This window comes from Acartia tonsa, chromosome 3 (genome assembly GCF_053477335.1).
Source record: "Acartia tonsa isolate MP-2025a chromosome 3, ASM5347733v1, whole genome shotgun sequence".
NCBI classification, from domain to species: Eukaryota; Metazoa; Arthropoda; class Copepoda; order Calanoida; family Acartiidae; genus Acartia; species Acartia tonsa.
In genome coordinates, this window is record NC_137262.1 from 29,760,030 (window position 1) to 29,783,727 (window position 23,698).

The window sequence follows — 23,698 nt, forward strand, 5'->3', positions numbered from 1 at the left end:
CTTGATATTAATGCAAAAAATGACTTTAAAGCCCCTTTCAAATTGCTTAAAATATGAGCTATTTAATAAATGTCATATTAAGTCATTTACTGACAAAACCTCCCAAAAATATGGTTTCCATTTGTAAGGAAATTTTAATTTGTTTTTTAATAAAGCAAAAAGAATTTTAAAAGACAAATAAAATCTAATTTTTAAATCAGATATTCATCACAAAACAAACCTAGCGCGCATTACATAAAATGTGTGTAAATAGTAAAAACTACACTTTTAGCTATCTTTGTTAGAAAAAGTAACAGGATACTAAAGGTCTATATCTTACTGTAATATTCAGCAATGGGAAGGTTAAAGCAACCACTGTGTGTATAGAGCTGTGATAATTACATAATTATTTTTTGCACAAATGATTTGCAACAATTAGAACTGTGGAAAGTGCAAATTCTGTGTTTATTTAGTGTGCTTGATACATCTAATATTTGTTTACTTTAGAGGGAGAAGAAAACTAATTTAATGGCAATATTAAATGTTGTGTAATGGTTAAATAACTTTTTTGCTTTATTTATTGCATTAATTAAATTTCTAAAATTTTATACTTGCCATTGCAGATTAAAAAATAAAATTATAATATGACAAAATACACATCTTATCAAAGCTGTTGTAATCAACTTTATGCTGTGTCCGTCCGATGAACCGACACAACTGTCCATCACTTAAAGATCAATATTAATTTAGAAAGTATTTCTTTCAATTAAAAAAAATAATCATATGATCACAAGAGATTATTTTGCAAATGAAACAATTTAAATGGGTAGTTTTGCTTATAGTGAATAAATGTGCATGGTATTATTGTATTCTTGCGAAAAATTACTACTTTATCATTGTTATCATTGCAAAATGTATATTATTGTAATTGAAACAGAATATACGTGGATATTATGACAGGGAAAAATTGTCGTAAATTTTGGTTGCTAAAATGGTCATCACTTATTGGTCAGTTTTTTCATCCAATAGACAGGGGTGAATGGGGGAGCTAGGGGGGGGGGGCATTATTTTAGCCAGCTACAAGTTTCACTTTATCAAAGTACATGATTATCTTGTTTAAAATCCAAGTAATAATAAATCTAATATTATTGTATAGTATAACTTTGGCAGAATATAATTTGATACGGGTAATTAACAATGTAAAACTCTTGTGTCTTTTTAAATACTCTTTTATGCTTCATTGTCCATCCTAATCAGTGCTTTGTTTAGATGCGCAGCATCTTTATAAGATGTATTATTATCTTTTTGAAAGCGAAGCTTTTCTATAATTAGGGTCCGTCCGTCCGTCCGTACGTCCGTCCGAGATAGATAGCTTTTATTCGTTAATTTAGGCATGTTAGAATTGTCCTATCGATTTCAAACTTTGCATGATGATTCCTGTAGTAGTTGGGTACGATTTAGAAAGCGTAGCAACTCTATAATCATTACCAGAATGTTCGTACGTCCATTTTAAACATGTTGATTTTTCTACTTTTTTAACAACAAATTTTCAAGTGTTTTAATTATCCGTTTGATCTGATTTTTGGTATATTGATTCCTGGGACAACAAAGAACAATATTATAAGCGAAGCAACTCTATAATCAAGTCCAAAAATGTAAGTATGTCCATAAACATTATCCTGTTTTTAAGCAGTTTTTCAACAAATTTACTACAATTTTGATTCGACATTTATACATTTATGTTCCGATTTTTCAGTTCAGATACTATACAAGTGTTAATGTCCGTTTATCCTACCGTTTCAGTGCTTCGCTTTTATGGATGTTGTCATCCTTGTTTATTTGTCTTTTAATTGTTTTTAGTGGCTACACTCCTAGAGGCCTCTAGAGCACTTGAGTGTTGGAGTTAAAGTCAACTTGTCTTGTCAAATTTTAACCTAGAACTACGAAATGCTTTACTTTAAAGAAGAGCCATATCGGTTCAGCGGTTGGCTTTTATTGACGTTTTGATCAATAAAGCACAAAAAAATTTAAAACTATAATATAAACTCCAAAAAATGATGGTAACTTAAAACACCAGGCCTGCATATAAGCAGCAAATTTTATACTTTTAATTTGTTTTGAAAGTGCTAAATCAGCCCTCTCTAAACGCAATTTCTACATAGATTAAAATTTTGCAGCTTAATATGTTTGGAAAATAGACCTAATCAAAATTGCATGATTTGACCACTATGAGCCATCAGTTTACCACGTGAAACATTCTAGACATTAATGTTTTGTCATTTTTTTAAAGCTCAAACACCAATATTACTTGCCTTCTTAAAAAAACTTTTATAATTTTGTGTTTAAAATATAGGAAATTTAATGACATTATCCTATTTATCGGGGAAAGCCTATTAGTACTTGAAATGTACAAATCATTATTGACCAATATTGTTCCAATTGCACACATGAATTATTTTTTGGGCACTAATTTTGCAGGGATAGTTGATATTTGAATCAGTTTTCAAAATTCATTTTAGAAAGGTTTAGAGAAATATTGAAAATGAAAGCATTGATTGATAAGTAAACAGATATGTTAGTGTTTGAGCCCCTAGCATATAGGAGATCTGTATTCAAAGGACAGAAAAATTAGTAAAAACGCCTAAAACATCCCGGGACCTATGTTACCATTCTTAATATCGGTTCAGTAATTATTGAAATATTAAGTTACAAAATAAACCATATATAGAACTTAATATAATTGGAATGTATTAATTTTAAAATGACAACAACAAAAATGATGCATCCCTATATTCGCGGATACAAATGACTATTGGCCAAGGACTGCAGCCCTGGTTATCTATCCCAACAATCTTGGTACAATTTTTCAATTCCAATTTTCATATAAAACAGCATTAAATTGATGTGAGGAAGTGATATTGGTTGTCAACACAAAACAGCTTACAAATAAATCTGAATTTAGCTAGAGAATTTGCATTTAACATTGAAGTGTATTTTTGTCTTCTCTTATTGACATGGCACTAGATTACAAGAAAAATTTTAGGTAGATTTTCATCAAACTTGCAATAAATGGTTATAGAATTCTCATATCCATTTTTGGACATGTGGTGCTAAATAAAAGAGAAGAAGGGGACATTAGTCTGTAATTAACACTAGGTAGTACACAAAGTTTATTATCACGTTTTCTTATTAAAAACTTTTGATTTTATAGTTCATTTAGAACCTAGTAATAGTGTCTAACTTTTTATCTTTGTGACGTAACAAAAATCGAAGGATGAGAGGGGAGGTGGGAAAGGAAAACCACTAAAAAAGAGATGGATTTTTGTTACGTCACAAAGATAAAAAGTTAGACACTATTACTAGGTTCTTCATTTACTAGCACTGTCCAAACACTTCAACCAATACTTTAAATCCACAGAAGGGGTAATTTGTTTATCATCATTAGGGATGGACATAAATTATTCGTTCATTGTCTTATCCCTTAAGATCCCTGGGTAATAATAATAATATGCAGGAAAATTTTCAGGGTCAAAACCATCAAGAAAGGCAACATTTTTAATCATTTTATTCCCCCCTCCCTCACTTGAATCCTTTTCTTTCTTTTTTATATCAAGATCATGCATTTAACCCACTACCCCCACCAAGGAACAGGCCCCCCCTAATCATCATGCATTGTAGATCATGGCTGTAGGTATAAATCAAACTAGTAAATTATTATAATTGAAGTAAGAAAGATTTTTATTTTAAAATCATTAGGTACTATTCTAAATATAAAACACATTACGGATGAAATCTTTTCGAAAGACCTATCTTGTAAGTTATTTGAATCAATGGATATAGATTATACGTGGATATTATTACAGGGGAAAAATTTTCGTCAATTTATTATTATTTTCAGTGGTCAGTTCGTTCATCAAGTGGGAGGGAAGGGTATTTAGGGTACATGAAAATCTAGTGTGATATCTAAGTAATAATAACTCTATTCTTAATACATGCGAGACACCTTTGTGGAAATTTTTTACAATGAAAAACTTACTACCATCCTTATATCCCTGATATTTGAAGAAACCTTGTTGCCAAAACTGTGTGCGAAATCACACATTAACAACATAAACTTTTGGGCTTGCAAACTTATCAAGTTCAGATATATTACCATTTTTTTCTGCACATTGCTTGTTATTTTGATTTATATTTACAATAAGTATATCGTAAAATTTTTAATAGATAGTGTCTTTTCCAGTATGGTTTAGAAACCGATTGTTATCCACTGTATTAGAACCGGTTCTCAGCCATACTGAAAAACATGTATAGCATTGAATTACAGACAAATTTCTACGAACATTAAAATAAAAATCATAAAATCATTTGTTAGCCTAATCCTTCGAGACATCTGGGCTAACAAAACTGGTTTAAATCTTTTTAAAAATTATTCGATATCCGCGAAAAGCTGTGTATAATAGGATACAATAAATAACTATTCTAGTTATTTGATAAATTCCACTTTTATGGATTTTTCTTTCTTTTTTTTGTAAGTGTAAATTACATAAATGGTGGTATAATGTAATTATGTGTGTATATGATATTAAGTTTGCAATTGTGCAAATATAATGTAAATATGTTGCACAATGCATGCTAATAATCCTCACCTAATTCTTATTACATATTTTTCATGTATTTAGAAGATTAATAACATTTACAAGTAGCCTTGCAAGTGATAGGTGTAAGGAGGTTTCACAGAAGTAATTTTTTTCTCTCAATTGCATACCTAGTTGAGTTTAGCTATAAAGAAACTTAAACATTTGCCAATATAGCCTATTATTTAATAAAATTATTAGGCACAACAAATCTCGTTCTTGAAATACAAAATAATAAGATGAGCGGTCTATGGCTTCTCCAATGTGTTAGGAGGCTGCATTTACTTATAAAGTTTTTTTATCAAATACATTATCGCTGCATATTTGAAAGTTAGTCATAGAGTATCTTAAACTTTTCAATTCCTGTCCTTTTTATTTTTAACTTTCATAAGAAACAGCTAATACTAATGTGTTGTGTTTATTAAGAGGTTTTGGATAAATTACAAGTAAGCCTTATATTACTGAATTATAAACAAGATGTGTGGTTTATGAATGCTCAAATAGATTTGAAAGGATATTGCTTTATGTTCTTTAAATACTAGCGTCATCCCATTGCAAATTATTTAACATTTGCGTCTTTTACTAGTAATAATAACAAGCAAACAAATCAATCAAAACAAAGGCCAGAAAAAGATCTATCAGAAGAAAAACAACGTTTTCTCTGCAAAATCGATATATTATTAATTGGATGTTGCACCAGATTTTCATGTACTCTAATAAAGTGATCCTCGCAGCTGGATTAAAAAAACGATACCACCCCTCTTTTACCTAATCTCCTCCCCTCCTACTGGATGAACGAACTGACCAATATTTAGGTTATATTAGCAAGCTAAATTGACGACAATTTTTTCTCTGTCAATATCCATTTGCTACAAAAACAAGAATGAAAGCATAATATAACATCCCAAAACAAATTGTAAGTAATATCTCCGCTATTTAAAAAAATAAAACGTATGTATTACAAACGGTGTTGTCATAACAAATGCTGATTTTTCTAATATTTAGAATATGACAGTTATTTAAGATTGATTAAAATTGATTGAAAGATGAAATTGGGTGATATTATTCTTCACAGCTGTTACACAAATTTAATTCAGGGAGGGAGAGGACATTGTTCTGTAAATTACACACGTACCAAAGTGTTATATTATTCGTTGGCTCAAAACTTTGGGTACTTTAGTTTGATTGGTTTGTTCCAAACTGGTAGTTCCATTTTTAAATTTAATTTAATCTCAATTTTAATCTCCAGAAGAAGTGATCACAATATTAAATAAATTGGAGAACAAAATTATTCGAAATTATTCAATATTTTAAAAGGAGAAAAAAGTTCTTTTTCATCTACATTAATGATGTAAAATTAATAAAACTTAACCACTTACCTAATTATCAATATATCTATTTATTTCACAAATAAAACACGAAATAAGTGTTTTTTATCACTTCAATGTCAATCACTAAAAATTCAATTTTTGTGGCCAAAAAATGTTCACAATGACTTTTTTTAAACACACAGCTTCAGTAAGCACACGGATTATCTGCTTTGAACTAACAACTAAAAAGTTTTTAATAATAAGCCACACAAAACTTCACCCCCCTTTTTTCAGGCATTATTTTACCCCTTTCTATGCATTATTATCACCCCCTGGGCTGAACATTCCCCCCAATACCCAAGTAATAAATAGTCGGCGCGGCGCGGGTCACACCGGACTTTGGAAATCCGGGGAATTCGCTTAACAGCGAGCTCTCACACAGAGATACCGCTTCCTTTCTGTATGGTCACAGAAAGCCGGGTAGAAAATTCACGAAACCTCTTTCCGAGTAAATTGTTAAATTGTCCGTCTGTTTTTATCCACTTCACAATCCTAACAGTTGCAAAATATGTTTTATAAAGCTTAGCTTTTCTGACTCTTGTTTCTCTGTTATATTTTCTAAGTTTTGCTTTATAAATGCTTCTTATAGAGTATTTTAATGATGATATATATGAATTTGTATTATTTGTTAATATGAATATCGTTTTATCTATTTATTTCACATCTTTAGCAATACAACTTATTTTTTAGATGTGCCAATTGTATATATTGTCACCCTTTTTTATGTTCTACAATCAAACTTGCTTAAAGCATTAACCTCCTAAGTGTTATGTCAGGACAATAGAGTAATACTAGACCGTTTATTTTAATGATTATTTTAAGATTTTGAAACTTCACCGGAAGGAGACTTGTTGGCTATAATGTTACTTAATTCTCATACAATATTGAGAAAAAAATCGACCTATTCTATTATAAAATAATGAAAATTTTAATGATTGGCCCAGTCTATTATGAAAGCAGACATACATATGTAAGAACAAGAATTAAGAAAGGAACGGTGTTCATACAAAAAAAGAGAAAATTGTGTATTTAAATTCATGGAGAAAAGTTTATTACATATGTATCTAAACGTTTTATTAATTGATCAAGGTCAAAGTACAGTTCTTAAATAAAAGTAACAGTGTACCTGTCTGTCTGTGTGTACTGAAGTATCTCATTAATCACTGAACTGATATGGTTCTCCTTTAAAGTGTAGTTTCTCATGGAAGGTTATTGATTATATTTGATGAGGGTACCAACAATCTCCAAAAAGAAATTGGCTATAGAAAAAAACTTACAACTATTAAAATATTTGTATTTCTTCTTAACTGCCAAAAAGTTTAAATCTTAACATTTAGTAGCTGTATCGTTTGAACACGATGGGGCTTGGCGCGTTCCAAAAAGACGAGTGTTACGAATTGGAACCATAAATTACACTAGGGGTGTAAAGACCCTATCTTTCTCTTTTGATATTCTATTAGAAAATATTAAATTATAAATTTAATTCTCACCTTTTTAGATCAATTAATATATATAAATAATCTAAACGTTATTTTTAAATTTGATGTTAAAAAAGGTATTTGAAAATAGTTAAAAACACTATAATGTTGGTTTCTATTTTGAAAGAAAGTCACTTTATAACTTCTTAATATTTTGCGCCATTTTTAAATTATAACAGCAACCATTGAATAAAAGAACATGAAATATTTTTTAATATAATTATGTAGGCAAATTAAACCTGTTCTATTTATATTAATTATTAATACTTCAATAAAAGCTATAATTTATCACCAATTCATTGTAAATTCTTATAAAAACTCCTACATGTATTTCAAAGAATAAGTGGTATGTTAAAATTCTTTTTTAAAAGCATAGCTTTTCTTCATTTAGAGTGTTTCCGTCCGTCTCCATAATAACGTCTCCAAACTACTACGCTCATTAATTATATCAAGGGATCATAAGGGATAAGACAATGGATGACAAATTTATGTACATTTTATCCCCCAATGATGATAAACAACATTCTTTCTGTTGAATATAATCATAAGTTGAAAAGCTTTGATCAACCAATTAAGATTTATTAAGGTACCCAAAGTTTCAAGCCAACGAATGAAAAAAGCATGTTTTTAAAACTTTGGGTACGCGTACAATTTGCAGTCTCTTGCTGAGAATATCACACTTTATGTTACTTACAACTAGGAAAATGTTGATGTTCGGTTGTCGCTCTTGTGGATGTTGTCATCCTTGTTGATTATATATAGAGAGTGAGTCAAATTATAATACACATGTTCAAAATGGTGACTTGAAATCTTTTTTTCCATAAAAATTCCTTGGTATTATTGTAGAATAATGTGTTACATACCTGAGCGAAGGCTTATGCGATTTGTTCAATCGAAAAATGACTTAGAAATATCTATATTAAGAATTAAGGAGGGTGGGGACATTGGGCTGTTTTGTTAGACTAGTCCCCTAGGATATATAATAAGTTTTTCTTATTGGCTGGCACAACAACTTTGGAGACTTTCATTGAGTTTTTATTGGTTTATTTATTAAGAAGAGTGTCCGAAATGTAATCTACAGAAGGGATTATTTTGTGAATCATTATCTGGGATATACATCAATTTATCGGTCATTGTCTCGTCCTTTTATATCCCTGAATAAGAATACTAAATATGAAATTTCTTTTTAAAACAATGAAGAAACATTACATTTTAGCGTAGCATTAGATATATATTGTCTTTTAGCTTATTCAGATTTCCAACAGTAAAAATCTGCAGCTATCAACCGCATACCTTTTCTAGCCATTATCAAGATTGGTGGTTGCCAAGCCTTTTTTATTCTAAATATAAATACATTTTGAAAATTGTATAAATTTTAAAATCATGATAATGAATTCAAATTTATTTAGTTTACCTAGAAATATCTTTTACTGCCAAAAAAAATGTTCTAAAATTTTCCTTTAAAAATCACTTTTATAACCCTATCATCGAAGATAATGTCTCCCCTTTATCCTACATGTGAATATCTTTACAATAAATCCTTTATTCAAGGAGCAAAGATTATCTATAGTGGATGTTTTCTGATCTTTAAAGAGATAATCAATAGGTACTAAACTTTTTTTTATAATATAATAGGACAATCTAAATGGACACAAATTTAGATAAACCCGTTCTATACCTAACCTAAAATAGGAATATACTTCTTTTAATTTATTTTCGTCGCACCCTTAGAATTAAAGGGCATATCAATCTTATTACAACACATTTCATATTTCTTTTTAGCTTTTTTTGTTCAAGAAGGTATATTGTCTTTTTAACTAATAATCTTTTTATCCTTGGTTAAGTTTTTATCTCTGCTTCTAGTGAATGAAGCTTAATGGCGATATTATGATACAAAATATACATAAAGGTTAGAAAATAATTGTTATTGCAAGTCTTGAAACATTTCTAACAGCTTCATATAGATTTTACACTTGGCCCTTACTTATGCTGACCTAAAAAATGGCATAACGGTTTGCAAGATCTTTTAGTACAGAAACACATCCTACCATTTTATGACCAAGGACAAACGGCTGCGGCTCTCTCATCTAGAGGCTCTGTATTTGAAGAGATAGGTAAGGACAAAAAAGATACCCTAAAACCATCGCAGGATCTGTGTGAAGATACTCTTAAAATGAGAACTGAATTTGTTCAGTAGTTTTTGAAATCTGAATCTAGAGACCAAAATCCTTACTACTTTATATCATAGGATATTACAAAAATTTGAATAGAGTTATTTGAGTGTGATATCAAGTTTGATTAGTGTTTGCTCATATTTTACCCCTTAAATAAGGACCTATTTTTCCAGCTTTTTGAATAGTTACCTTTGATGATGATAAAGAAATTAGTCTTGCTCTCTTTCCAAACATTTTTTTATATAGCCACCAAAATTTAGGACAATTTTTTTTCAAGGCTATTGAAAAATAATGGTTGTTCTTTTATGCTCGTGCAAAGTTGCACTAAAACTACTTTAGCAATTAATTAAGAACAACGTTTTATAAGTATTAAAAAGGCAAATAAATAAATCCTTTTCATTTCTACCAAAGTATAGTTGTCCATGCAAATATTATGATTTATTTTTGTGTAGGACTTTTTTGGTTGGTACCTTCTAAAAAAACTCCTAAGATTAGTTGACCTATGTAGCAGATATTTTAACCTGTTTGAAGTAGGTATACCTACATATTGTTTTAGTCTTGTATAACTAATATAAATTAATCTTTTGATTTGATTCTTCAATATATTTCTGTAGGTATTGTAAAACACTTTATAGTTATTTTAAACCAAAAAAATAATATGGCAGCGGCAGATGCTTTCTATATCAAATATATACAGAGACAAATACAAATATATGATGAGCAATTTTTAGTTTTTGTATTTAGGTACACATCAAAAAATTTTTTGCCTTTTTTCCTTGCTATTTTTATTTATTTGTTTTGTCAGTTAATCGATAAACTGTTTCAAAAACTATATAACTTATAACACCAAAAAAAACAGGGCCCAATAATTGCTGTTCATTTGGGGGTTAATAGTTATTTATCGCATCGAGTTATAGACAGATTTCTGCGGATAAAAAGAAGAAGGCAAACAAAACTAATAGTGATTTATTGTTTGTTTTTTATATAATTCGTGAAAAAACTTCCACAATATGATACAATACATGAATTTTAAGTATGGCTCAGTAGATTCTAATCGGGGTTAAAGCCATAATGGAAAAATTTTTAATGAATGTACGGATTGCCGTATTAGGAACATGTATAGACATTCAACTGAATTTTAAAAATACAAAATTTTGATTTACCAGCTACGGCTTACAGGTGACTCTTCCTGGCGGCTTAGCACAGAGAAAAAGTTCAAGGAATACTGTGATTGAACAATGGAAATAACTTTATTTTAATTCCATTTATTTTAGTTGAAATGGAAAAATGTTACACCTTTCAATTGTAACATCTAGAGCAAAGTAAATAAATGAACAAAAGAACCAATTTTGGGCTGACAGTAAGTGATAGAGAAATAAAGAGAGAGACAGAGAGAGGGGAAGTGGGGAGAAAGAGAAATTAAAAATAAAAGGATGAAATATTTTAGATTTTTGCTTAACTTGCAAAAAAAGAAAAAAATATTGGTGCTAATTCATTTTACTTAATAGTTTTTGTTGCACTATAGCATCCTACTTCAATTGTAAAAATAATATGTCGTTGTCTTTCCTCACTCTGGAACTAAATAGCCCAAAATCTGTCCTGGATGAATATAAAGCCTAGCTAAAAGTACTGGAATTAGGCCCAGCAATTTGGAATCTTTCAACTACTTGATCTAAGTAATCCTCCATTGTTTTTAGTTGTGTGGTTTGTAAACTGATGGTTAGTTTGGAGAAGCCCTGCTCCTATTTGAAAGCTAGATAGACACTAAGGGTCAACTTACAAAGTGTGAACGCGTCACAATTTTGAAAAAAAGCCACTTCAGATCAGTTTTTTTTTGGTTTCAAGTGGCTTCAAAATGCCAACAGCTCAGCATTCATACATTTAAATTAAATTGAGGGGAATTATATGTTATTTAAAAATTATTTACATTTTGTAATTTAGATTTTTAAAAGAATCAACTTGTATTGATTTTCTACTGCACAGAAAATATCAAAATATTGTATTTTCTGTTCCATAGTTTTAAAATGATCTACTTTTCTACAGTTTCTTTAATTTAAATGAAAACACACAAGCTACTATATACTCTAAGGATCCTAAGTGGTTTCGTCACTAGTTTGTAATCGACTCAAGACTCAGTTTAGGGTATCCATTTTTATTACTTTTTATATTTATTACAAAAAAACCTAAATTTTTCAAAGATTTTTGTCTACATTAGAGTACTCTTAAAAGCTTTGCACTATTTTCCAGTGATGGTAGGCGGGGAAATATCATAATGAGCAATATAATTGAATTTGTATTTCTGATAGGTCATGTAACAGCAAAATAACAGAAACTAAGAAATTGTTTGTTTCTAAACGTTTAATCAGGCATAAGCAGAGATAAATGCTAATTTACACATGATGAAGTTATTGTTTTATTAATTGTTAGTCTTGAGCCGACGGTAAACTAAGTAGAAGCCGTCTGTTATTCGCCCAAAAAACAGTGGCCCCATTTCTATATTCTCCATTTAAATAGAAAAAATATCTGTTGAAAATCCAACATGTTATTATAAATTGGAGCTCATCTATAAATTTAAAATTGGGGAAATGCATGCAACCAACCTAATAACAAGAATAGTCATAACCAAAAGCTTTTCACCAATAGCCGCGTTCAAAACATTTTAACAGCGATTCTGCTCTATAGATAACTAGAGTAGGTAGAAAATTGATTGATATTGAACTGTTTTAATGTAACGGAATAGGTTGTTTCTGTAATTCATTAGTAATTCATTGCAGAAATACTTCATTTTTTTATAAAAATGTGAATCTTTTTATTTAAATTCATTGTTATATATGTAATTTTAGTGTATTTCTTTATTTGTCTGACAGACAATATTAGTTAAATTATAACTTTTTATTTTTAAAGTTCGTTGGTTTTATGTTATTTTGAGATGATTATTATTTTGGGTGCAGTCTTGTGTTTTAGTCAAATTAGGTACAATTGGGAAACTCAATTTTTAGTTTAATTATGGATAAGATAACTACTCATCTATTAGTTATAGTATAAAAATAAATTTAAGATCAAGGAAAGAAAACGAAGTAGTGGGTTTTGTCGGATTTTCACAGTAGCTTTTGATTATTATTTTTGGTCATTTTAGGTTAGGTTAAGTAAATGTTAATGGTTGAATGAGTGTTAGGAAATTGGCCTCACAGGTGCTAGAAATAAGAGAAAAGCTACTGTGAAAATACCACCAAACCCGCTACTCCGTTTTCTTCCATGATCCGAAATATAAAATAATTTAGGAAAAAATGAGACTCTGAAGCATTTGTTCACACTCTAACTATGGTTTCATACAAGATTTAACTGGCTACAACTGCTGCTAAAAAAATAAATTACAAAATAAAAATAAACATATAGGCGACTATTTGTATTATATTCCTTTCTTTTGTTTAAAGGTTTAAACAGTTATAATACATGTAGGTAAGGTATATGTAGATATTTTAATCTGTTCAATATTGAAATGAAATAATTCGTTTAGAATTAATTTAACAACCAAATACAATATGTTTTTCAATCCCTTCTCAAAGTCCATTCCAAAGTTTTGGTGTTTGAACATTTATTCAAATTTGTAAGAAATTAATGCTAAAACATTATAGAAGGTTTAAACTATGGCAAAAGAGATGGTAATTTTTTGTTAAGATTTACCTCACCAATGAGCATATGATCTATAACTTACTTTGTCAGTATCTTTATTGGTTTCTGAATTTTCTTGAGATGATTCCCCTGACCAATGAAAACTTACTCTATTTATATGATATGTTTGTGATTTACTCTTCTGCAATGTAAGATATCAACCCCTAGCCTCCAGGGATAGGTACTGTGCGCCAACTTCGGATAATGTCCTTCCAGGAACCCAGTAATAGTGTCGGACTGATTATGACGTAAGAAAAAAAATTAGCCAATGAGAGGCCATTATTGACCAATGGTAAAATTTATAATGGCCTCTCATTGGCTACGTCATAATCAGTCCGACACTTTTACTGGGTTCTCCTTCCAGTTCTTGCTAAATTATAACCCATTTTTTTTCATATACTGTTTTACATGCACAATTGAAAGCTTAGAATTGTAAGCCGTCATAGCCCCTGGGCCATTAGATATTCTTGTTCAGTCAATCAGAAAATAGAAAAATAATTCAAACTCCCAAAGTCCAAACCCATTTTATATTGAATGTTTTTAGTTACATATGTATTTCAACATAAAAGGATACAAAAAATGATAATATAAACACATTATCCTCAAAATTGTATGCATTGTTAGGCACTTTAATAGTCTAGGTTGGCCCTTGCAAAAGCTGAAATTACCAGTTCTGAACCAGATTGATTAGGATATTTTAGTTGCTCTTAATATTTTTGTCTTGTACAAAAGTTAAGTTATAATATAAACACACAATGGCAAGAAAAATAAACCATTACAGAAAAGGACAAAAATATGACAAATAATTAAATGTCCTAATTTGACCTACAAAGTCCAAACAGCACTTTTTTTTACTGTATCCAATTTTGTGTAAGTAAAATGTTATAGACAATGCCGAAAAAAATAAGGTGTTCTTAGGACCTTGTATAAAGGTTCTAGAAAAAAATTTGACTTTTAAAATCATCGAGCAAACCTCTTTTTATATGTAAAATAAATACACCTTTAAGCGACGACACAAGATTTTTAAATGTCTAAATTAGAAACGATAATAATTATTTACAAATGTAAAATCAAACCTAAGAATTGGGAGCAGATTCAATTACTGCCTTTGTCCCATTCTAGACTCTGATTGACTCTTTATAGTATCATTTTGAATTGATCTTACGTATCACCTTTTTATTTACCACTAGCTTCGTCCCTGTAGGTGGTGGGCCCTCCCCTCCCCCTCACATTAATTTTGTGTTGAAATTTTAATTTTTTCTATGCGGGTACGGGGGTGTATTTGTGTAAGGTGTTAACTCCTCAATCCAGCAAAAACCTTAAACCTTTTCTTTGCTAATACCAATTTCTCTGAAAATCAAGAAGTATTTCCAGTCGATTACGAGATCTTTCAGGACATACTAACACACCTACAGAATATGATTGTTAGGTTAGAACTATAATCATTATCCCTTTCCCAAATGTTTCTATGTGCTGTGTGAGTAACAAAGAAGAACAAAATGGTGTTTAAAAAATTTTATTTCTCCAAATGTGCATAATTAAATGCCTGTTAAAAGTCACGATTGGGGCTTTATTAGTTGGATTGGGAGGGGCCGTCCAACGGCCCTTGTGTAATTCTAGGGACAGAGATAAGAAATTAGAAATAGCCTAAAACCATTCCAAGAGTTCAATATTAAAATGAATAACCTAACACTATTAGAGAATATATATAAGCTTACCTAAAAGAGAGAAACTTATCGGTTCAGTAGTTATTAAAATCTTAAGTTTCATACAATAACCTTTCTACTTTATATTATAGGATTAGGATTTTCTTCTGTAGCTGAGCATTTCGATAGATACCTGACCGATTGCATTATCACTTTTAGGGAAGCTTTATTAAGAACCGGGATGGTTTTAGGCTAATTTTCTATCCTTACCTAAAACTTCCTATATTTACAGAGCACGTAGATGCTAGGTGCGCATTTCATACTGATATCTGTTTCAACTTTCAAATTGAATCAGTGTTAAAATATTTGGATTTATTTCTTGTAACATTTAGAATAAAGATTTCATTATCCTTGTCTCTTGCCATTATTTTACATGTAAAACAACGAATTTTAAAGTAAAAATGTAAAAACAAGCACAAATATATGCATTTTCACTTAAATTGAGAAATTTTATTATTGTAAAAATAAGCATAGAAATTTGAAGTAGCAATATTCAAATAATTACAATGACTCTAATACAGGTTTCAAATGACTTGAACTATTAAAGTAAAAGAATATGCGGGTCATAAGCTCTTATCTATATGTATCTTTGTCCAAAGGGCGGGGACCCTTTCCCGAATATGTATTGGGTCTTTAAAATCAGCTAATAGCGTCGGAAATATAAACACAGTCGAGTCTCTACAAATAAATAGAAATAAATCTATAGACGAATAGGGTGTCCACCTCTTGGGCCAGGTAGCTGTCTGCCATCTGGATTATACATCTAAGCTTCATTTATGCAAGTGAACTTTACCACTATAGAACACACTTGTAATTCTCATTCTATTTTTAGTATTAAATGTTAAAAAGATTACTGGTTTCATTTCCAATTTACATAATCTAATTATTTTCTTTACTACGTCCGCTTCTAACATTCCAAATCATGAGTTTTAAAAATATTTATACCTCTTTCTTTAAAAAAAAAAGATGTCCTTATAGATTCAAAACTCACTAGAATTTTTCAAAATAATATTCATTTATCGCATTGTATTATAGACAGCTTTCCGCGGATATTGAATTAAAAATTATAAGCGTATGAAACAACATGGTCACACAGACTAGCATTCTATTACTTCTTAAAAACTGAACCTTCTAAAAAAGCCGTTCAACACCTTTCAAAATTACAAATTGTGAGTACTGAATTTCTTAATAGGCTTTTGATGGATATACTAATAACATGAAACTTTGGTAACAATAATAAGTTTAAACATATGTAGCGGAGCTACAACACATATGTATATATGATAAGAAAAAGAAGAGAATACTCTAATACAGTACTTTAAAAAAATATAAAAGATAATGTTCAAAGGAATTAGCAATTTTTACAGTTGAAAGGCCATATTCATTTGGTAAAACTAGTGTTTGTGTGTATGTGTTTAAATGTTCCTTTGACTACCTGAGTAGGGAGTGATAAACGTTCGACCATACCTTAGTTTTAAGAAGCGGCGGTATCGTAACAAGAAACATATAAATCATTGTAACTAGCCAGTTGCTGTATTTGTAATCAGTAGTGAATTATTGTTATTTTAATTGCATTTTTACAAAAATAAATTGGTAGGTATCTAAATTCTATTATATTTTTAGATACTTTTAAAAGTCTAGATTTTCTTTAATTAGGGTCGGTCCGTCCGACCGTCTGCAGTCTGTCTTCCGTTAATTTAGCAATGTTGAAACAATGTTATATGTTTTAAAGTTTTAAGATTCGCCAATTCAATAAAATAAATTATATTTAAAAGTAAACGAAAAATTGAAGCAACCCTAAAAAAGGACTATCTAAATATATATCTCTAAATAAAAATACTAGTTCTGTTACAGTGTTACTTACTATATATTTTATTTTCAATTTCAGGTAAAAATTGGCAGGCGTCTGTTTGGACATTAAGCATCAAGTGAAGAATACGATCATCATTTTCAAGGATCAAGTGAAGTTTATCATAACCATGACGGTTACATTTAACAGTAATTCAACTTTTCGTCAGTTAGTGTTGGTCCGGTTGTCAGCAACACATAGTTGTAATCGTTTATTTAGGTATTTTAGTATTGTCCTATTGATTTCAAACTTAGTTTAATGTTTTCTGTAACATTATAAACCATTGAAAGTGTAGCAACTCACTCATTATTTTCAGAAATTCAGTATGTCCATTTTAACATGATGATTTTTTTTGCTTTTGATAACATTTTATAACGTAATTATTCACCTATTTTTTTAAATATTGGTTCCTAGGAGGATTAGATATTATGGAATAAGCGAAGCATTTATATAATTAAGTTTTAAAATGTAAGTATGTTTATATTAAGCATCATGTATTTTGGGATGGATGATTTTTATTTAAACTTCTCAATGATAAATATCAAATGCATGTTTTTGTTGATATATTTTTGTTGATGATTGTTTGTCTGACAATTTTAATTGTTGAGCTTCACTTTTATGGATGTTTTCATCCTTTTTTGGTATTTATCTCACTCTGAGTAAATGCATGAACGAAAAACACACTTGATCAACTAATACACGTTGCTGTGCTTTGGAGGATTTCAATTTTGTGGAATTCAAGATGTAATTTACTCTACATTCTTTCAATTACATAGGATCAGGGTTGGCAGACAAAAAACCCACCCCAAAACCCACCCGGGTTTTTTGCCCTTTAACCCAACTTTAAAAACCCATGGGGTTTTGGGTTTTGGGGGTTTTATTAAAAAAACGTAAAATTGTTTCAAAAGTAAGTTTATTTTTCATTGTTTATATAAAAAAATATGTTTTTCATTGACCCCTGTATTTAACAAAGGAATAGACTGCTGCTATTACTACTTGTGCCTGATTTTGCCATTGTCATGGGCTAAGAAAGTGATATACCAGCAAGAAAACAATTTTAGGATCTTTAGATTTTTGCATTTTTTCTGTTTTTCCTGTATTTAGCAGCCAACTTTTCATCTTTCTTATGTCCTAGCCTGTTTCTAAATATTAAAAGAATGGACCTAATTGGTTTCATGGCACAGTGGTTTTCTTTGTACTTTTATAGTAACTATTAAGAGGTTATTTTAGATTAGGTTAGTTAAGGGGTAATGATTGCCCCGCAGGGGTAGAAATAAGAGAAAGGCTACTGTGAAAATACTATGAAACTCGCTGCGCCATAGAAAGAATCGTCTATTGTATAATATATATAATATATTATTCAAGCATTAACAGTATAAAAACTATAAAAACCCAAAATACCCCAAAAACCCCAAGAAACCCCTAAAACCCGGGTAAAACCCCTTTTTTTCACGACCCCGGGGTATTTTTTAAAAAACCCGGGTTTTGCACAGTCCTGCACAGGATATAGATAAATAGATAGATAGATATATTTTAAGATGTAATTTACTCTACATTCTTTCAATTACACAAGATATAGATAAATAGATAGATAGATATATTTTAAGATGTAATTTTTTCTACATTCTTTCAATTGCACAAGGATATAGAAAAATAGATAGTCAGGTAGATTGAATGAAAAAAAGATTAAATATAATAGAAGATTTAATTTACTCTACATTCTTTCAATTCCTAAGGATATAGATAGATAGTTAGATTGATAGAAATAGAGATAGTTAGATAGATAGAAAATTAGATTGCTCTAGATAGATAGTAAAGTAGCAGAGACATATAAGAAAAGAGAGAAAAGAAGGATATAAATAGAAAAAAAGCCATGTTAAGAAGGCAAAAAGATATAATGGGTGTACATAATAATATACAATACAATACCATATTTGGGTGAGGCTAAAATAGACTTCTCAATTCTTTTCTTTATGCCTCTCTAAATGTAAGTTGTAATTTGGTAAGTACCTATTCTTCTATTATTTTCTTTTATATTTATTTTTGGTGTTTTTTTGCAATAACAGTTAAAAAAGAAGTGTTTATACATAGGTCAAAAAATATCTACATTCAGACAAAATGGATTGATTTTTAGAAATAGCAAATATACCTTATAACAGATTACTACTTGTCTTAAATATTAATTTTAAACCTTTCATATACCTGTTAGAAAAGCAGATTTTATTTAAAAATATTGTTGAAATTAATTTATAGTAGGTAAAGAAAATAAGATAAAAAAGGATGCTAGAAACTTGAAATATAAAGATTTTATCCCAGGGACCAACAGACCAATATCAAAAATGGGAAAGGGATAAAGATTCTCCAGAATCTTTATTTGTATTTGTGTATATTTACTTCTAATAGAGTACCTTTAAAACGGTAGGTCAATTGCTTTACTAGTTTTGGTAAAGCCCCTAGCAGGATTAAGGCTATTTTTGGGGTTAGGAGAGAGATGAATTTCCCTCCCAAAAATATAGTTTTGACTTTTTTCATAAAAATGAATTTTGGACGAGGGTGTAGGGTGGACTGGTTTTATTTTAAATCTCTTAACAGCAAACATAAATATTAAAATATATTCAGAATTTAATCAGAAATACAAAGTCTAGATGCGATAAGGGGAGGTTAGCTAAAAAATATAATAAATTTTAGGATTAATTCTGTAAAAGATGTAATTAATATTTGTTTTTTTCAGGAAAGTTGTTCCTGTCCCAAATGAAAAGCCCATCACAAGCAGACAAGATTTTATCAATCTATAAACCCTAACCAACAAACTCTACTACAGTCTACTTATGAGAAACTAGGGTTGTATCAAATTTTAGTAGCATACCTTCTCTCTAAGTATTAGAGTTGTCAATACTCCTTTTCAAGACGATATTTATCAATCTATGAACCCTTACCAACAATCTATACTTCAGTCTACTTATATGTGTCAAATTTTAGAAGAAAAGCTATACGTACTACAACCATAGGGTATATTCAAACATCATTATTAGGAAACCTATACAATGATTGCATTGCTTAAAAATAGCTGAGATCAATTCTGTTTTTCATTTTTAATTTTCACATTTTTCTGTTCAGCAATTTACTGTTTTCATTCCATCTTGATTATTTAACTCTGCTCCTTATGTATTACTAAGAAAATCAAGCAGTAACCAACAACTAAATCAATTCGATATTGGGAGGCTGTCTTAGTAAATAACAAGAAATACCAAAAAAATAAATCTACGAAATGCTTTTCTCGTATTCATTCAAATCCGGTGGATAGGAACCGGTTCTCATCCATACGGCACCTCGGGGCTTAAAAAATCTAGTTTTAATCTCATAATTGTATATTCTATATCCGCGGAAAGCCGTTTATAATACGATGCGAGAAATAACTATTCTTGAATTAATTCAGTTGTTGGATGAACCTATACCTGGTAAAAGTCTAAAACATCTGTGACAGGCCTAGTTAAAAACAACTAGAGGAATATTCAACGGATTTTAATGAGCACTGAAAACACAAATTTTATTGCTGACACATCGCAGACACACATCTAAACAGATAAACTCAAGGAGTTCCATGGTTTCAACAAAAAGAAAACTTTCTAAGGATAAAAAATATTATTATCAGATGGTTTATTTCTTAAAGCAAACAAGCTTTCTTTTTTTCTCAATTTTTTTGCCATTGAGCATTTTTCAGCATGTGTCAATGTGATATTTGCAAAATATTCTTTTGCAGGCAAAAAAAATCTTTGGCGACGTTGTGGATGCATGGAACATTAACAACTAAACTCAACCAGGAGAAGAGACCAATATATTCTAAAAGAATATCTCAGACTAGCTTATATAATCTCCAACATAAATTAAATAATGGGAGAAGCCTGAAAGTAAAACTTAAATATATATGAGAAAAAAATCCTAAAATCATTTTGATTTACTCCTAAACTTTTTAAAAGCGAAGCTTTTCTATAATTAGGGTTGGTCCGTCCGTCCGTCCGTACGTCCGTCCGTCCGAGATAGATAGCTTTTATTCGTTAATTTAGGCATGTTAGAATTGTCCTATCGATTCCAAACTTTGCATGATGATTCCTGTAGTAGTTGGGTACGATTTAGAAAGCGTAGCAACTCTATAATCATTACCAGAATGTCCGTACGTCCATTTTAAACATGTTGATTTTTCTACTTTTTTAACAACAAATTTTCAAGTGTTTTAATTATCCGTTTGATCTGATTATTGGTATATTGATTCCTGGGACAACAAAGAACAATATTATAAGCGAAGCAACTCTATAATCAAGTCCAAAAGTGTAAGTATGTCCATAAACATTATCCTGTTTTTAAGCAGTTTTTCAACAAATTTACCTACAATGTTGATTCGACATTTATACATTTATGTTCCGATTTTTCAGTTCCGATACTATACAAGTGTTAATGTCCGTTTGTCCTACCGTTTCAGTGCTTCGCTTTTATGGATGTTGTCATCCTTGTTAAATTACTAAGTTATTACTTTAAGCTGACTCTAATATAGATTTTTATTTTTTTATAATCTTCATTACCTTCCTTGATATAAATATATAGAAGATATGAAATTAAAATAGAAGGTTGGCAAAATTAGAATTTAAATGAGGCTAGAAAATAAAGAAAGAACGAAAGTATTAAAAGAATGGCAAACTTTGCTAGGCTTACAAAATGGATCCAGTTGAAAAGACATTTTAATACTTGCCAGCATAATCAATATTATGAAATAGATAGACAACTGGTTAAGTCTTTGGTGGTGGAGAATCTTCCTTGACCACTGTATTACCTATTCCTATGTCCTAGTTATGAGAAACTGTGATGATTATTTAGAATGTTGTATGTGTGTCTGTTAGAAACCTGCAAGTCTGATTTCATTTTAGATTATTCATCTTAGGAACATAGCCAGGTTTTACCAACAGTTTTTTTTGATAATATATTTTACATGAAAATCTTTCTATGATCCAATCAAAACTTATAAATATTTACATTAAGTTTGGACACAGAAGGATTGTAAATTATGCTTGTCCACCATCAAGAAATTGTATTTAAGATACGTTGGGGACCAGTGAAATGTATTTAAAATACGTTGAGGACCAGCGAAATTCACATCCTATTATCATCTCACTACTTGTGCAAAAGTAAAGACTGTAAATAATAATATATCCAACCATTTGGAAACCTTGTACTAATTGAGAACTGGCATAATTTACCTTCATTTTTTATTACTATTTCAATATTTTTTAGTTTTCAAGAATAATTCTGCGCCAATGATACATCTTAAAAACTGTTGAATATTTTTTCTCATCATGAGGATTTGTGTTTATATTGTGCAGCTGATACAATTTTGCCACCATTTTTAAATTTCAGTTTTTCAAGTACATAAATTAATTTCAACCTTTTTGCCAGCTAAAATCACAACTATGAACTATGATAACTATTATTGTACAATATGGTTCAGAAAAAAAACACAACAATAAGTTTCTTTCCATATTTTTTTTTCTTATTTGAAATTTTTCTATTTTTTATTCTTTTCAAATGATAACTAGCTTAGCATATTTTGTTGTTTTGTGATTGTTTCAATGAGCTTTGCATTTTATTTTATCATTATGGGCCAATAGAAATTTTTTGTAAAGTAGTAACATTAAGGATAAATTTCATTTTTTATTTCAATTTCAGCTCCTTGGTCAGCCTATCAAGTTTTCTGATCTGTAATAAAGAAAATCAAAAAGTATACTTTTCAAAAAACAAGATGTAAAAAATGTGAAAAAGGCCATAAAATATTTTTTTTTAAATATCTATTTTATGCAAAAAATTAAAGCTAATTAGCTATTTAATTATTTAACCTTACTGAATACTCCGAAAAACAATTGTTTCAAGTTTTATATTCAATCGATGTTTGTATCCTTGTAGAAACAGCGTAAAGTGCCTCCAAAAAAATGACGTCATACAATAAAATAACCAATGATAGGCCAGTATACTTCGCAATTGACCAATGGTAAAATTTATTATGGCCTCTTATAGGTTATTTATTGTATGACGTCATTTTTTTGCGGCACTGTACGCTGTTTCATCCTTGTCAAAATTTAATTACTGTTTTTTTAGTTTTAACACAATTTATAATATAAGTTTATCATTCTACAGTTTATCTCTTTTCAAGTCCTAAAAATTTTCTCAGAGATTGATTTTAGATAATTTAAATTTATGTTACCAGACTTTTTTGTAATGGTTAATTAAAAAAGAAATTAGAATCTAGGTACAGCAATTTTACATATATCAAAATAAGATTTTTTGAAAACTGAACTGGATTCTTTTATAAATGATAAAATTGTCAGAGTTATTCAAATTTATCACTTCACCTAAAAAAATGTTTCAAGGAGATAAACTATATTAGTAATACAATTTTGGCTAAAATTTAATTATGAAATATGATCAAAAGTAATGAATTTTATTTGATTTCATAATGTATCGGACTGAAATCGAACATACATACATAGAAGATTAGCTAGGCTTATAAAATCAATGATAAATATTTTTCACATCGTATTATAGACAGTTTTCGCTGGTATTAAGATAAAAATGTTTATAATTAAAACCTTTTTTGTTAGCCCCGAGGGTCAGAAGGTCCGTGCTAACAAAATTAGTATTAATTTAATGATTTTTATTTTTATATATGTGGAATATTGCCTGTAATAATATATGCTACACATGATTTTTTAGTATGGCAAAAAAACTGGTTCTAATCCAGCGGATATTATTCGGTTTCGAAGCCATACTGGAAATATTTATTTTTCAGACAG

General features: G+C 29.7%; 1 protein-coding gene and 1 long non-coding RNA gene across 2 annotated transcripts in view; one reads left to right on the forward strand and one right to left on the reverse strand.

Moving 5' to 3' along the window:
* The window catches only part of LOC145313850 (ephrin-B2a-like), a 51,293-nt gene extending 45,118 nt beyond the window's left edge, over window positions 1–6,175 (reverse strand). The window contains exon 1 of the mRNA XM_080153494.1: window positions 5,993–6,175. The gene's annotated coding sequence lies outside the window, so the exon portion shown is untranslated. The remainder of the gene's footprint in view (window positions 1–5,992) is intronic.
* Window positions 1–19,818, forward strand: part of LOC145313859 (uncharacterized) — a 195,955-nt gene extending 176,137 nt beyond the window's left edge. The window contains exon 3 of the long non-coding RNA XR_013877531.1: window positions 19,594–19,818. This is a non-coding gene — a long non-coding RNA (uncharacterized LOC145313859). The remainder of the gene's footprint in view (window positions 1–19,593) is intronic.
* The last annotated feature ends 3,880 nt before the right edge of the window (window positions 19,819–23,698 follow it).